Source organism: Rhinopithecus roxellana, chromosome 7, assembly GCF_007565055.1.
Source record: "Rhinopithecus roxellana isolate Shanxi Qingling chromosome 7, ASM756505v1, whole genome shotgun sequence".
Lineage (NCBI taxonomy): Eukaryota > Metazoa > Chordata > Mammalia > Primates > Cercopithecidae > Rhinopithecus > Rhinopithecus roxellana.
In genome coordinates this window covers 1,404,974-1,421,816 of record NC_044555.1, presented here as the reverse complement: position 1 = coordinate 1,421,816, position 16,843 = coordinate 1,404,974, and the positions used below count along the sequence as shown (strand labels likewise).

Sequence of the window (16,843 nt, the reverse complement as noted above, 5' to 3'; positions counted from 1 at the left end):
AAGCCACTCCTTAATGTAAGATGTGAGTCCAACGTAGCCATTCCAAATCCCAACTGTTAGGGGTATTTTTATGTGTCAACTTGGCCAGGCTGTCATGCCCAGTTGTTGGTCAAATGCCAATGTAGATGTTGCTGTGAGGTTATTTTTTTAGATGTGATTGATATTTAAATCAGTAGATTTGAGTAAACAGATTACCTTCCATAATGTGGGTGGGCCTCGTCCAATTAGTTGAAGGCCTTAAGAGAAAAGACTGGAAGTCCACTGAAGAAGAAGGAATAATGCTTCCAGATTGCCTTCTGACTCAGGACATCAACTTCTTGCTGGAATTTCCAGTCTGATCTGTGGGTTTGGGTCTTTTCAGCCCCCGCAATCATATGAGGCAATTCCTTAAAATAGATCTTACCATCTCTGTCTTTCTCCTTCTGTCTTTCTGTGTGCGTGTGTATACACACGTTCTGTTTTTCTGAAGAATCCTGACTAATCCATCAACTGATTCAGTTTTCAGTTTATTTTAGTTCATATATTCTCTTCTACTTCAAAGACCGCCTGCTTAAATACTATAAATAAATGTTGCAGAAACCAGCTATGAGCCAACAGTGTAACTTTCAGACAAGTGATTTTATACGTCTAAAATTAGGTACAAATAATTAGGTAATAATACTCTGCCTTTATCACAGAACTATTTTGAGGACAAAACAGCTGTGTTTGGAAAACAAAGGCAAAAAAAGCACTTTAAAAAATATAAAAGACTATACTTCTTGATATCCAGAATGAGTTATATATCAACTGTCGTGCTTAACAACTTACTCAACAGCTAAAAAGAACAGACTTTGCAGCTTGTAAAGAAATATGACTCAATTTTCAAGTCAAGTGCTTCGAACAGAACTTGAAACGTATGCCTGCAAAATTCCATTCATGACTCGGATATTTTGTCTGGTTATTGCGTCAAGTTAAATGGATAATTGCTTTACTAGGTTTGCATGCCTGGCAGCCCACTATCAGAGTTTTATGGGGATTTTGGGATCTGTAGAAGCTGCATACAAGGAGGCACACTTTTTCTACCTTTACCTCTGTAGCCGAATCTTAGCATCAGAAGTTTACCAGCTAAAGATAAAGCTTGTCCAACCTGCTGCCCACAGGCTGCATGCGGCCAAGGACAGCTTTGAATGCAGTCCACTGCAAATTCATAAACTTTCTTAAAACACTATGAGATTTTTTTTCGCAATTTTCTTTTTTAAGCTCATCAGCTATTGTTGGTGTTAGTGTATTTTATATGTGGCCCAAGACAATTCTTCTTCTTCTTCCAATGTGGCCCAGGGAAGCCGAAAGATTGGACACTTTTACCAGAGCATCTCTTGTTCTTGACCCAAATGGTAGCATAAGTGACTATTCCATCGCTTATCTTTGTTATGAAGAAACCCCTTAAGTAATAAAACAAAGCAAAAAACTTTTCTCTTTTTTGATGTATTCCATGTACACAATTATCAATATTTTGGAGTGTTGCCTCAATTGGTCCTTGTGGCAGCCCTAAACTTTTTTTTTTTTTTGAGACAGGGTCTCGCTCTGTCACCCAGGCTGGAGTGCAGTGGCTCAATCTCAGCTCACTGCAACCTCTGCCTCCCTAGCTCAAGCGATCCTCCCACCTCAGCCTCCTGAGTAGCTGGGACTACAGGTGTGTGCCACCATGCCTGGCTAATTTTTGTATTTTTTGTAGAGATGGGGTTTCCCCATGCTGCCCATTCTGGACTTGAACTCCTTGGCTCAAGCAATCCTCCAGCCTTTGCTTCCCAAAGTGCTGGGATTACAGGCGTAAACCACCATGCCTGGCCTAAACTTCTTATAAGTCTTGATTAATTCTACCTAGACTCCAGACTCACCTAACAGATACCATATTTATCTATTCTGTTAGCCCCATTGGTTTCTGCCATATAAATGTTTTTATCATTCCTCACTAACAGTCTTCCTCATTATGCCACAGTGATTATACACTCATCATACTAAATCTCTTATTCTCTGGGATATGTCACTCTTTGGCATCTTTCCCGAGTCTATCTGTGTGTTTTTCTTGTCTTTACATGTTCATAATTACTGTAATATCTCCTAAGCAGGAATCTTTTTTGCAGGGCAAAGTTAGGTTTCAGCTTGCTTAATCTTAGATATAATTGTGACTCTTGTTTCTCAGGCCATGGGGAAAAGGTTAAAGACCATCTACTGAAAAGAGGTATTTGGAACAAGCCTGCAAGAATTTTTTAAAATTAATTTTTTTGGGGAATACGTAATACAAATACATAGTACAAAATGGCAAAAAGCTCCCTAGGCACCCAGTTTCTCTCTCTGGAAAGTAAACAACATCGTCGATTTCATGTGACTTCTTCCAGAGATGTTCTAGCATTTAAAAGACATACACAAAATAAAAAAAAAAAAATAGAAAAAGACACACGCACATATATGCAAACACACACACACACACAAGAGAGAGAGAAGGGAGGGGGGCATACTGCATGTACATTATATAACTCATTTTTTTCACTTAATATATCTTGGGGAATGTTTTATATCAGTACACATACAGCCATCTCATTCTTTTAAATAGCTGCATTATACTCCATTATATAGATGAGCCATTATTTATCCAATTCCTTATTGAGAAACACTTGGGTAATTTCTAATCTCTTGCTATAATAAAAAATGCTGTAATGAGTGTCCTTATACATACATAATTTCACACACCTATGAAAATATCTGTATAATAACTAAGAGCAAAACTCCATAGTCAGAGGGTTTGTGAAATTACAATGTTTTGTAGATATCTTTGACCATTAGTATAAGGGGAAAATGGAATGTCTCTGTAGTTTCCATTTGCATTTCTCTGATCACAGTGAAGTTGAGTAACTTCTCCTAGCAAATTGTTTTGTTTTTGTTTTTGTTTTGTTTTGTTTTGTTTTGAGATGGAGTTTTGCTCTTGTTGCCCAGGCTGGAGTGCAGTGGCACGATCTTTGCTCACTGCAACCTCCGCCTCCTGGGTTCAAGTGATTCTTGTGCCTCAGCGTCCTGAGTAGCTGGGATTACAGGTGCCTGCCATCATGCCCGGCTAATTTTTTCATTTTTAGTAGAGACAGCATTCCACTATGTTGGCCAGGCTGGTCTTGAACTTCTGACATTGTGATCTGCCTGCCTCGGCCTCCCAAAGTACTGGGATTACAGGTGTGAGTCACCACACCCGGCCTCTTCTTAGGCTCTTAATGCTGAAAATCCTCAAGGTATCAATATATCACCTCATTCCCTAGAGTTCTTGATATGCCTATCAAAGCCAGGTGCTTTTTATATGCAGAAGTGATGAGAATGTCCATCCTTGCTCCCCTGGTGTTCCTTACCTCCTAGGCATTGACCCAGGCCCCTGTTTGTGTCTCAGTGACATTTCCTTTTTTTTTTTTTTTTTTTGAGACAGAGTCTCACTGTTGCCCAGGCTAGAGTGCAGTGGCATGATCTTGGCTCACTGCAACCTCTGCCTCCCGGGTTCAAACGATTCTCCTGCCTCAGCCTCCAGAGTAGCTGGGACTACAGGTGCATGCCACCACACCTGGATAATTTTTATATTTTTGTATTTTTTCTTTTTATGAGATGGAGTTTCACTCTTGTTGCCCAGGCTGGAGTGCAATGGCACGATCTCGGCTCACCGCAACCTCTGCCTCCCAGGTTCAAGCGATTCTCCTGCCTCAGCCTCCCAAGCAACTGGGATTATAGGCATGCACCACCACGCCCGGCTAATTTTTGTATTTTTAGTAGAGACAGGGTTTCTCCATGTTGGTCAGACTGGTCTCGAATTCCCGATCTCAGGTGATCCAGCCTCTGCCTCCCAAAGTGCTGGGATTACAGGCATGAGCCACTACGCCCAGCCTAATTTTTGTATTTTTAGTAGAGACAGGGTTTCACCATGTTGTCCAGGCTGGTCTCGAAAACCTGGCCTCAAGTGATCCATCCACCTTGGCCTCCCATGGTGCTGGGATCACAGGCTTGAGCCACTGCGCCCAGCCAATATTTCCTTTTAAAACCAGCTCCTCAGCTTCTGCCTACAGGACATATTCTCAAGGCAGGTCATTCTGGGAGCAGGGAATTGATATCTAGGACAGACAGGCTGTTTTCTTCATTGCCTGAAGCCATCCTGATACAAATAGAGTTCTCCTGACCTTACTCACCAGTATATCATGTAAGCCTGAATCCCAGTTCAGGTGAAACCTGGGGTCACAGCTCTATAAGGCATGCTAGGTCCATCCCTGTGGGGGTCCCTACCCTGCTTTCTCCTTCTATTCCCTGTGCCTCCTGTCTTACACCCCACCTCTAAGTCTCTGTGCTCTAAGTATGGTGAATTATTGGCTATTCCCTAAATGTGCATCAACTTTCACATCTCCTTAACTTTCCCCATGCTGATGTCTCTTCCTGGAATCTTCTTTCACCAATTTCTATTTGAAGATTGCTTCTTCATTCTTTATGACTCAGCTTCAATGTTCATTCACCTGTCAAATCTTCCTCAAGGCTCTTCTGCATTGCAGAGGCCTCTAGCATCCCCCCAGGCTCCTAAATTAACATCTAGTTATTTATTTTTTGTCTATAAATAACTATTGTATAACTATCATACTATTTTAGTAGTGCTTTTAAAATAATTTTCCTACTAAAAAATTAATGATATTCTGACTTGGAACTATTTCTTAGCCAATCCTGGCAGTCTCTGACTGGGAAATCAAACACAGTTGCTTGATGGTAGGAGTTATTTCCCAGGCACTAACACAGAAGGTATGGTCAAAAAGTATTGGCGATGTAGATGACTAAGTGATTAAATAGATAAGGAATGATGTGGCAGACAAGACAGCAAGCAGGGAGCAAATGGCAGTGCCACAGCTGGGGGCATGTAAAAATGACAAGTGTTTTCCTACTTCTGGGAGCGACAGATTACTTCAGAAAACTAAGAAGGGGATCTGCTGAAATTCTTGACTCATAGGTTAAGGTGCTTTAATGGCACATTCAAAGAGAAGAGGCAGAGTTCCTGAATTCAGGACTTGACCCAGTCTGGGCAGTGGGTCAACTAGCTACTCTTGGGAAGGGGTGTATGTCCTAGATGATTCTGGACTAAGAATATCCTGAGGAGAGGGCTCTTAGGTCTCTTGGGTGTATGAGGATATCTTGATAGACACAAAGATGTGCCTTGTGGGTGTGTATTTATAGAAAAAATATGGCACTCAGTATATTTCGTGAATAAATAATAGAAAATAATTGTAACTTTCAACTGGGCAGCTATTAGGAAGGTATGTATGGAATTGTGTATGGTATATTTCTGTGACAAGTCTGATTTTCACTTTCCCTTGCTTTTTTCTTATTCCTTGAATTCATATAATTTTGTCTTTTATATATGGCAATTTTCCAATCATCTTATTTTCTACTTTATTTTAGATATACAAATAACACATATTTATTATAAAAGTAGAAATCTCAAATAAGCAAAAATGGAGAGGGAGAAAAATTTTTCCCAAATACCATCTTTTGAAGATAACCGCTGTTAAATTTTGGTGGCTACCCTTATAAAGACGAACATTTTTCTTAGTAATCTTTTTATAATATTGAGTAGAAAATAGCTTTTCTCTCGCACTGTAACTTTATTTTTGAAATATTTACTCTCTTTTTGCATACCTTCCCAGAGGTAATGTATTTAGAACTATAAATATATTATGTATAATTATTATATTATAATATATAATAGATTATATTATATCTAGTGGCTGAGATCAGCCACTAGAGATAGGAAGGGAAAGAGAAATTTATGGAGAATGAGCAAGAACTATTGAAACCCTAAAGAATCCCTGGTTTTGTTCTACTCTGTATGTGTGGACAGGGGAAATTTCTGCCTAGCTGCCATCCCCAGTTTATGCTTCACAATACTTCATTGTAGCCTATCTGAGTTTCTGTCCTATTTGGTTCTCCTGCCTCTTGCAGTTCTTCTCTCAGTAGCAGGGCTGCCCTGATGTGAGGGGACTCTCAAGGCCAGTCTTGGGCCTGTTTTCTCTGGCCTTGCTTGAAGTGCCTTCTTCACCATGGTTGATACAGAGACCAGGAAGGACTCAACCTCCCCTCCCCTGAGACTCTCCTAGGGAGTCCAGAATCCTCATTCAATATCTTTCCTGTCACAGTGCTGTGTTGGAAAAGCACTGACTTTTCACAAATCCTTCTCTGTTCTTTGCCTACAGGTGGCAAATCTTGGAGAATTAACAGCCACTTCCTGCTTTCTAAGGGAATGGTCTTCTGCTAACCTTCCGAGGGGCTTAGGTTATCCTTTGTGTAATAATTCTTGAATTGGGGTGGGAATTTCTGCTTACCTCCAGTGACAGTCTTCGACTTGGATCTAGGATTGGTCTTCTTCATGAAAGTAGAGGTTTTGTTTTGTACAATGCCTAAAATAGTCCTTAGGAGAGTCTCTGTCTTCAGAAAAAATATCTGTCAAATGAGTGAGTGGATAAAAATGTAGTTAGGTTTCTAAGGTACCAAAAAAACTAATTTAAGCAGACTGGAAGTGGAGTCCATGCTAAGAAAACTATGGATGAGAACCAGTAAGTGTAGTAATACTCGTAGGGGAAATGTCTTCAGAGATTCCTGACCCCTTGAGGCAGCTTTAACTGGGAGAGTACATCCTTTAGTTCCAAGCTTCCAGTGGAGTCCATCTGAGCAGAGACTGGAGTTCGAGAGTTAGGAAACAGAGACTCAAATAGATGATGGGAAGGCCTGAGCAGGGAGAAGCCCATATTAGGTTTGGGGCGGAAGGGCTGGAGTAGGCATGAGGGAGTGGATGAGCATGGGGAAATGAGGGTTCCTGTGGAGAGGACAGGTTGATTGGCCCTTTCTTTTTCACTTATATCACTGGGGAGTTCTTAGATGGAATGAGCAGAGACTGAAACCTTAGGGTGGGCGGAAGAGGGTAAATGGAAAGAGAGAGAGAGAGGAGAAGCAGCAGCAGTTAAAACGCTTGGAGCCCTTAGTTACAAAACAGGATTTTCACTTCTCTTTTTTTTTTTTTCTTGCTGGTAGATGCTGTTGCCCGCTGAGGGAGGATTTTCCTGTCCCCAAAGCCCCTTCCCTTTTTGCAGAGCCCCTTCACCTTACTTTTACCTGGGAAAGCCAAAAAGGAGCCATCAGGACTCAGGAAGTAAGACTCAGAAAAAATGTAGATGTAGCAGGGAAACAGAATCAGAGTCCACAGCAGGGTGTACAGTAGGGGACAGGGAGGTGATGAGGGAAGAACTTCTATTTCCCAACCCCAGCATGATCCAGAGGGAGGCAATTTTTAATCACACAGGAAGGACCAAGTTGTTTGCCTTTGTGTGCTTTTTCATAAGTAAACACGAATAACCTTTCTTTCTGGATAAGGAGTCTTGCATTGGCTGAAGAAATGGAGTTCCATTTAGGAAAAGGAGCTCTTGTCTTGGAAGTTAACATATAAACCCATTTTAGCAGATTGAGTAACAATACCACACGATTATTTTTAGAAAAAGGAAATATACCCCAAGACGACTAATTATTGTGATGGCAAATGGCAAAGGAAATGGTTTTATTGTCAGACCCATGATTTTTCCAGTGCCCTGGTCTTCTCCAGGAGCAGGTGTGTTCTTTGATGGTCTGTCATATGCTCAGTGTGACATAGACCACATTCCTTTCCCATCTGCAGACTTGACCACGACATCCTGATCTCAAAATCTGAAAATGTAAACTGAACTATACCCCTTTTAGGAATCTATTCTTAGTGATTTCTGTGAATTAACTTCTTGCTGAAATTTCCACACACTTAAGGTTTTTCCACACATGATTTTGTCTCTCCTCGAGGAAACGAAACAAATAAACCAAGATATTTTGATCACATGACATTTTAGATGCAAACGGGCAAAAGTATTTGTTTCAAGCATTGAAATAGTTCCTTTATTCAAGTAATAATTACAAGTATCTTAATTATAATGTTTTTATTCAGAGTTTTTCATTACTATTTTTAGGAGATGTTGTGTTGTTGTTGTTGTTGTTGTTGTTGTTTTTGAGATGGTGTCTCGCTCTGTTGCCCAGGCTGGAGTGCGGTGGTGCGATCTCGGCTCACTGCAAGCTCTGCCTCCCGGGTTCACGCCATTCTCCTGCCTCAGCCTCCCCAGTAGCTGGGACTACAGGCGCCCGCCATCTCGCCCGGCTAGTTTTTTGTATTTTTAGTAGAGACGGGGTTTCACCGTGTTAGCCAGGATGGTCTCGATCTCCTGACCTCGTGATCCGCCCGCCTCGGCCTCCCAAAGTGATGGGATTACAGGCATGAGCCACTGCGCCCGGCCCGTTTTGTTTTTTGAGATGGAGTTTCACTCTTGTTGCCCAGGCTGGAGTGCAATGGCGCGATCTTGGCTCACTGCAACCTTTGCCTCCTGGGTTCGAGTGATTCTCCTGCCTCAGCCTCCTGAGTAGCTGGGATTACAGGCATGTGCCACCATTCCGGGCTAATTTTGTACTTTTAGTAGAGACGGGGTTTCTCCATGTTGGTCAGGCTGGTCTCGAACTCCCGACCTCAGGTGATGCACCCGCCTCAGCCTCCCAAAATGCTTGGATTACAGGCGTAAGCCACCGTGCCTGGCCAGGAGATGTTTTAGTAAAATGGTTTTGAAGCCAGTCCTCTTGGGCTAAAATCTTAGCACCATAGTTACTAGCTGTGTCCTTGAGAAGTTCTCTGGGTCTCTGTTTCCCTGTGTTCTAAAATAGGGTGTCTCTTTCGCTCAGGCCGGTGGCGCCGACAGGATGGGCAAGTGTCGTGGACTTCGTACTGCTAGGAAGCTCCGCAGTCACCGACGAGACCAGAAGTGGCATGATAAACAGTACAAGAAAGCCCATTTGGGCACAGCCCTGAAGGCCAACCCTTTTGGAGGTGCTTCTCATGCAAAAGGAATCGTCCTGGAAAAAGTAGGAGTTGAAGCCAAACAGCCAAATTCTGCCATTAGGAAGTGTGTCAGGGTCCAGCTGATCAAGAATGGCAAGAAAATCACAGCCTTTGTACCCAATGACGGTTGCTTGAACTTTATTGAGGAAAACGATGAAGTTCTGGTTGCTGGATTTGGTCGCAAATGTCATGCTGTTGGTGATATTCCTGGAGTCCGCTTTAAGGTCGTCAAAGTAGCCAATGGGTCTCTTCTGGCCCTATACAAAGGCAAGAAGGAAAGACCAAGATCATAAATTTTAATGGTGAAAACACTGTAGTAATAAATTTTCTTATGCCAAGAAAAATAATAATAATAAAATAAAATAAAATAAAATAAAATAGGGTGTATATGGGTATTCGCCTGTTAGGAGGATTAAATAAGTTAATACATTTAAAGTTCTGAGAACTGTTTTTAGTGCATAATAAATGCTTGATATGCCTTAGTATCTATTATTTACACCCTCAACGGTTCAATAGAAGGAAAACAACTTGGTGTAGGGGCGACAGAGTAAGCTTAGAATCAGGAATATATTGATCTAAATCCTGATCCTTGCTTGATCTTAGAAAATTATTTAGCCTTTCTGAGCTTCAATTTATTTATTTGTAAAATAGGAATAGTAACATCTAGTTTATGGATGTTACTGAGTATTAAGACAATAAATAGGCCGGGCGCGGTGGCTCAAGCCTGTAATCCCAGCACTTTGGGAGGCCGAGACAGGCGGATCACGAGGTCAGGAGATCGAGACCATCCTGGCTAACACGGTGAAACCCCGTCTCTACTAAAAACTACAAAAAACTAGCCGGGCGAGATGGCGGGCGCCTGCAGTCCCAGCTACTCGGGAGGCTGAGGCAGGAGAATGGCGTGAACCCGGGAGGCGGAGCTTGCAGTGAGCTGAGATCCGGCCACAGCACTCCAGCCTGGGCGACAGAGCGAGACTCCGTCTCAAAAAAAAAAAAAAAAAAAAAAAAAAAAAAAAAAAATATATATATATATATATATATATATATATATGTATATATATATATATATATATAAAAGACAATAAATAAATAACCCAAGTAACGTGAATGTTCTAATCTCAGCAATAAATAGGTAAATACATGCTAAACTTGCCCCGCCCACCTCCCCTACCCTACTGCTTTGTGCTCTTTTAGGTCAGCAGTTCTCCGAGTGTGCTTCCCAAGGCATTTCAGGGGAGTCCATATCAAAACATTCTCATAATAATACGAAGATGCTGTTTTCCTTTTTCACTGTATTAACGATTGCACTGGTGGTGCAAAAGCAAAAAACAAAATTCTGACTCCTTAGCATATATCAAGGCAGTGGTGCTAAACTGTACTAGTAGTCATTGTATTTCTCATCCCCACACACTCACAATTTTAAAAAGCCTCTCTCAATAGGAGGATCACTTGAACCCAGGAGGCAGAGGTTGCAGTGAGTGGAGATTGCGCCACTGCACTCCAGCCTGGGCGACAGAGTGGGACTCCATCTCAAAAAAATAAAATAAAATAAAATAAATAAAATTAAAAAAATTAAAAGCCTCTCTCATTTAAGAATGTCCTTGATGAAACAGCGAGAATTATTAATTTTATTAAATCTTGACTCAAGTACACTTAAAAAAAATTCCCTGCAATGAAATATGAAGCATGCATAGAGTACTTCTGCTGCACATTGAAGTAGAATAGATGCCTCCAGGAAAAGCATTTGAGTGATTGGGTTGACGGCTTAACTAGTGGCTTTTCTCGTGAAACACTCTTTTTACTCCAAAGAGCAACTGGCAAGCTATGGTTTTTCAGACTTGGAGATTTGGCAAACATTTGCTTGAAAATGAATGAAGTCTGTTTGTCACTTTAAGGAAAACAACTGACAATATATATGGCCAACAATGAAACTCAGGTGTTCAAGTGAATATTACAGTTTTGGAAAACTTATTCCACTATTGGGATTTTGACATCTCAGTACCTACCGACTCTTCTGATGAGACCGGTTGTGATATTGACAAATGTGATGTTTTGATATTATACAGTAGGAAATGTGCCAGCATTTGGAAGGGCTGCATAACTCAGGGAACTGATATTTTTTCAAATGACCAATGTATGATGTAAAATCTTTCATGAGTAAACGATACATTAAAAGTATAAGATAGATCAATGGATTTTAATATAATGAAGTATAAGAAGTTCATAATAGACTTTCTGTTCCACGTTACGAGCAACTTTTAAGAAATCAAGTTTTGGTGTTGTGTCCAAGAGGAATATCCACAGTTATCTGAAAAGCTTATTAACATACTCTTTCCTTTTTCAGCAGCATATTTCTGAGGGGCCAGATTTTCTTCATATACTTCAGGTTGAATTCTTCAATCAAAACAACTTATCCCAATAGATTAAATGCAGAAACTAGCTGTCTTCTATAAGCCAGGTGTTAAAGAGGTTTGTAGAAACAGAAAAGGATGCTATTCTTCTCATGAATTCTTTAAAAAATAATTTTTAAATCAAAAGTATGTTATTTATATTACCACATAATGGGACTATTATTATAATTATTAAATGGGCCAATAAATGTTTCAAAATTTCTTAGTTTTAATTTTGTTTATGGACAATATCAATATAACCCACATGAGAGCTCTTTGAAATTCTCCATAATTTTGTTTGCTTGTTTTGTTTCTTTTCTTTTTTTTTTTTTTTTTTGAGATGGAGTCTTGCTCTGTCGCCCAGGCTGGAGTGCAGTGGCCGGATCTCAGCTCACTGCAAGCTCCGCCTCCCGGGTTCACGCCATTCTCCTGCCTCAGCCTCCCGAGTAGCTGGGACTACAGGCGCCCGCCAGGTCGCCCGGCTAGTTTTTTGTATTTTTAGTAGAGACGGGGTTTCACCATGTTAGCCAGGATGGTCTGTGATCTCCTGACCTCGTGATCCGCCCGTCTCGGCCTCCCAAAGTGCTGGGATTACAGGCTTGAGCCACCGCGCCCGGCGTTTTGTTTCTGTATAGACAGGGTCTTGCTTGTTGAGTGCAGTGACTATTTGCAGTTGTAGTTGTAGCTCACTGCAGCCTTGAACTCCTCCTGGGCTTAAGCAATCCTCCTGCCTCAGCCTCCCAAGTAACTGGGACTGAAGGCATGCACCACTCTCCACAATTTTCAAGTGTGTAAAGGAATCCTGACACCAAAAAGTTTTATAACTGCTACTCTAGATCATTATTTCTGAACACTAGAATGTCTCAACACTAGAATCACCTAGGGAACTTTAAAAAATGAACAATGCTTGGCACCATCCCGGATAAATTAGAGTATTTGTGTTTGCAACCTGGGTATTAATATATATGTACTTTTAGAAACTCACCAGGTGGCGCATCTGTACTCCCAGCTACTAGAGGGGTTGAGGCGGGATAATCGCTTAAGCCCAGGAAGTTGAGGCTTCAGTGAGCTATGATTGCACCACCGCACTCCAGCTTGGGTGACAGAGTGAAACCCTGCCTCTAAAAAAAAAAAAAAAAAAAAAAAAAAAAGTGGAAAAAAACTCCCCAGATGATACTAATGTACATCCAAAGTTAAAAACTATTGCTGTAGGGTAGTCTAATCATAAGAATCTTCTGAGGCAGTTGTTAAATGTGGCAGTCCCAGGTCCAAATCTAATGAACCAAATCTCTAGGGGAAGGGCCTAGAAAATCTGCATATTTCATAAGCACATCAGGTGATTCTTAAAATGAGATAATTTGGGAAACATTGCACCATTCTCTTCCCAACTTCCTCATTCTTGATGACAGGCTCGTTAGTTGCTAACAAAGGCATTATTCAACTAAATTCAACCCACAGAAGATTGCAGTATATGCCTTAAAACTTCCCCTGGGCAGCTATCTTTTAATGTGAGATTTTGCTGCAGAAATGACTTCAAAACTTAAAGTTTTGAAAGTGTAAAGACACAGTAGTTAATTGTTTGACAAGGCACTATTCTTGTGTGGAAGGTCTCTCGTCCAGGCTACTCAAATTTCACAGTTTTGTGGGGGGCACTTTATGAATTTGAGTTGGGTAAATGAATGAATTCTGCATAGGCAGCTGACTCTTTACCTTAAATGTTCAGAGACACCTATGTCAGAGGACCAGCAAGAACCAGTTTTTCTGACTTGATCATCTTGTAATTCGGATAAAAGCTTTGTAAATACAAAAATATCATGTCCTTATGAATTGCAAGAAGGCAAATAGATCCAAGGAGAGGTTCAAATGGATTACGTTGGAGTGCAGACTTGAAAGGGGTTTATGGGAATCACTGGAGAAGTGAAACTTGCCCGAATAGAATATATCCTCAAATTCCGACTTTTTCTCTTCTAGTGAAACAGGAAGAAGGCACTGCCAGTATTAAATAGTAATTTCCTGTCTGCAACACCACAGTCATTTTTTTTCCTGATCAGAGAAGTCACTGAACTATGAGCCTTTTGGAGGTAGAAACCTTAGTGGTTTTTACGTGTAAAATGCCTAATACCTGGCTCTTAATAAATGCTCAATAAGTATTTTCTGAATTGAATCAAGTAGTGATCAAGTCTAGATCTCAATGTTAAAAAGGTACAACAATTCAATAATTCTATATGGAACATTTCTTTTTTTTCTTTTGAGACGGATTCTCACTTTGTTGCCCAGGCTGCAGTACTGTGGTGTGATCTTGGCTCACTGCAACCTCCGCCTCCCAGGTTCAAAAGCAATTCTCCTGTCTCAGCTTCTCGAGTACTGGGACTATAGGCGCACACCACCATGCCCGGCTAATTTTTGTATTTTTAGTAAAGGTAGGGTTTCACCATGTTGGCCAGGCTGGTCTTGAACTCCTGACCTCAGGTGATCTACCCACCTCGGCCTCGCAAAGTGCTGGGATGACAGGTGTGAGTCACCGAGCCTGGCCTATATGGAACACTTCTTTAAGGTAACTTGTGCTCAACAAAGCTCACATTGAAAATTGTAAAAATCTGTAAGAGAAACTTAGTTCTTCCAGAAAAGATACACATAAAATGGAAAACAATGCTTTCCTTTGGAAAGTGGGAATAAGGGAGTTAGAGGAGAAGCCTTCTTCCTTTATAACTCTGTACCATTATATATATTTTAAACCAGGAGTAGGTAATTTATATAAATTATTTTAAAATGTCAAGTTCAAAATTTGAATTACATAATCCTTTAAGTGGAGATGTTGAAGGGACTTTAGAAATCCCTCTCTCTTCCCCAGCCCCAACTCACAGAAAAGTTCCAACTGCCTCCTCACTATTATCTACATGTGGCAGTTTTTAGAGTGCCCACAGTTGTCCACTTCTTCCATCAAGAGGTAGATTAATGAGAGTTAATCCAAAGTAATTGTACAGAAATATATTGATTAATTTTATCCTTTCCTATCCTATTACTATTTAATTAACTCAGCAGTCTATGCTTCTTTGATAGTTGCACAATACTGTTAAAAACCGTAATTTATCTCTTTACGTATAGTCTGATTTCTGCCATTGTACTGTTGATTCTGAATGGTAGAAACTTTTTCTCATCTCTGTCTCAAAACGCTGTGTACTAGATGTTGTATATAATGCATAGAGAATAGTCCTCTGGCTTTGGAGTCAGAAAAACCTGGGTCCAAATTCCTGGCACTGACTTCCTGTGTGACTTTGGACAAAGTAATTAGCCTCTCTGAAATACAAACTTTTCTTATTTTAAAAAATAATCAAACATGCTCTATAGGATTATTTTGAGGATTAAATTACATAAATCAAACCTTTTAGTCTATAATGCATGTATAGTAGGCATTCTGCAAATAAGAGCTTTTGCTATATAAAGCCTTAAGATGCAGAACATAGGTGCCTTGAAACCTTGTTACTTAAAGTGCAGTCCTCCACAGATGAGCGGCATTGTCATCCCATGGGAGATTGTTAGGAATATAGAATGTCAGGCACACCCCAGATCTACTGAATCTGGATTTAAACAAGATTCCCAGGTCATTCATATGCGTGTCAAAGTTTGAGAAGGATTGTCTTAAAAGACCGTTCTTATTGTATATGTTTAAAGTGTACAACATAATGTTTTAATATATTGATCTTAATATACATATACATAGTGATTACTATAGTCAAGCAAATTAACATACCCAGCATGTCATAAAGTTACCTTTTTTCTTTTCTTTTTTTTGTGATAAGAGTACTTAAAGTCTAAGAGATTTTAAAGTACAGCCAAGAGATTTGTAAATCAATTTGATATGAATATGTGCAATTAAGCACTTACATCTACTGGATTAGATTCTTGTTAGATTAGATTCTTATCTCATTATTCGATGGGAATTTCTGATAATGAGTCCCCAATAGAAAGTTTGCATCATCATATGCTTCATAGTAATCCCTTCAAGAGACTTGATAAAAAAGGATTTATTTCTGCTCTAAATTTTGAAACTAATTAGTTGATTTCTACTAAATGTGAATGTAGAGGGATTCATGAATTTAAAATTTATTTTGAAACATGTTTTTTTATTAACCTCAAGCATTGTTCTTCTCACCTGCAGGAGTTAAAGAGCAAGGGAAAGAATTACAAAGAATAGGAATTGCTTTATTGTTGTAAATATGTGCCTGTAAATAGACAGAGTTGCTTAAACAAAACTAGCTCTTGAATCTATAATCTGATATATACATTTGCTTGAATTTTACTTATAGAGGGACAGGACCCAAAGAGGGGTTTGATGTGGTCAGTTGGAGACAGAGATGAAACATTTCTACACCAGAAGCCTCTCCATAAAGCAAGGAAATCTGGAGTCTTAAGGGCTCAACGGCACTAATTTCACTTCTCCATTGCTTTGTGAAATAACGTTACTTGGACTGAAGTTCCAGTTTCTCCTCCATAGGACTCATGTGTCCCTGACTGTCTTTATTAACACGAGCCAGTGCTATGGCATGATAAAAATAGAATCAAGGGGGAAAAAAAGACTAAGAAGCTTTCCAAAGAGAAAGTAAATTGCAAAAAATCTGGAACTTTCTCTGGGGTGTAGAAACCCCCCACTTGACTTTGGAGGGTCTAGTCCCTTTTTCTTAAAAAATATGCCAAAATTGCACAATCTCGTGGGATTAGAGGACACCAAGATTATGCAGGTTTAATTTTTCCAGGCTCTTTTACCTCTGAATATAAGTCTGAAAACTGTTCAGTTGGCTCTCACAAAGGAACCTCTGAACTTCTAACAACTACTTGATGACAGAAACTAAACTTTTCATAAAAGCTTGGATAAACAGCAATATTTAAACTGCTTGGAAGCTTTGCTCTTGAGAGCCACTGCCCTAAAACAGTCAGGTTGGAAGACAGAGATGGTTTGGAGAGCCCACTATCATCTTTAGAGTTGAAGGTTTACCAAGCTCATTCTTTCTGTTATAGTTCAAATTATCTAAACATGCAGAGAAAAGGATGCCAAGGAAAACAGAATCCATATCTTACCTCAAAATACAGTTTTAACCTCTTAGTTTAATGTGTCTTTTTCATTTAATTCAGTTCTTTACAGAGTACCATATTTTGGATGTTTCTCCCTTGCAAATCTCATGTTGAAATTTGATCCTCAGTGTTGGAGGTGGGGGTCTAGTAGAGTTTGGGTCGTGGGGGCAGATCCCTTACAAATGGCTTGGTGCTATCCTTGCAGTAATGAGTGAGTTCTCACTCTATGGGTTCTGTGACAGCTGGTTGTTAAAAAGAGCCTGGCCTCTCCCACCTCTTGCTTTCTCTCCTGCCATGTGATCTCTGCACACACCAGCTCACGTTCACCTTCTATCATGAGTAGAAGCAGCCTGAGGCCCTCACCAGATGGAGATGCCCAATCTTGAACTTTTCTAGATGTCAGAATCATGAGCCAAAAAACCTTTTTTCTTTATAAATTACT

At 40.1% G+C, this 16,843-nt stretch overlaps 1 pseudogene across 1 annotated transcript; it reads left to right on the top strand.

Moving 5' to 3' along the window:
- Positions 1–8,770: 8,770 nt before the first annotated feature.
- LOC104681104 lies at positions 8,771–9,279 on the top strand (annotated as a pseudogene). Its single transcript, XR_750537.2, has one exon. The product of XR_750537.2 is annotated as a 40S ribosomal protein S23 pseudogene (transcript).
- Positions 9,280–16,843: the final 7,564 nt, after the last annotated feature.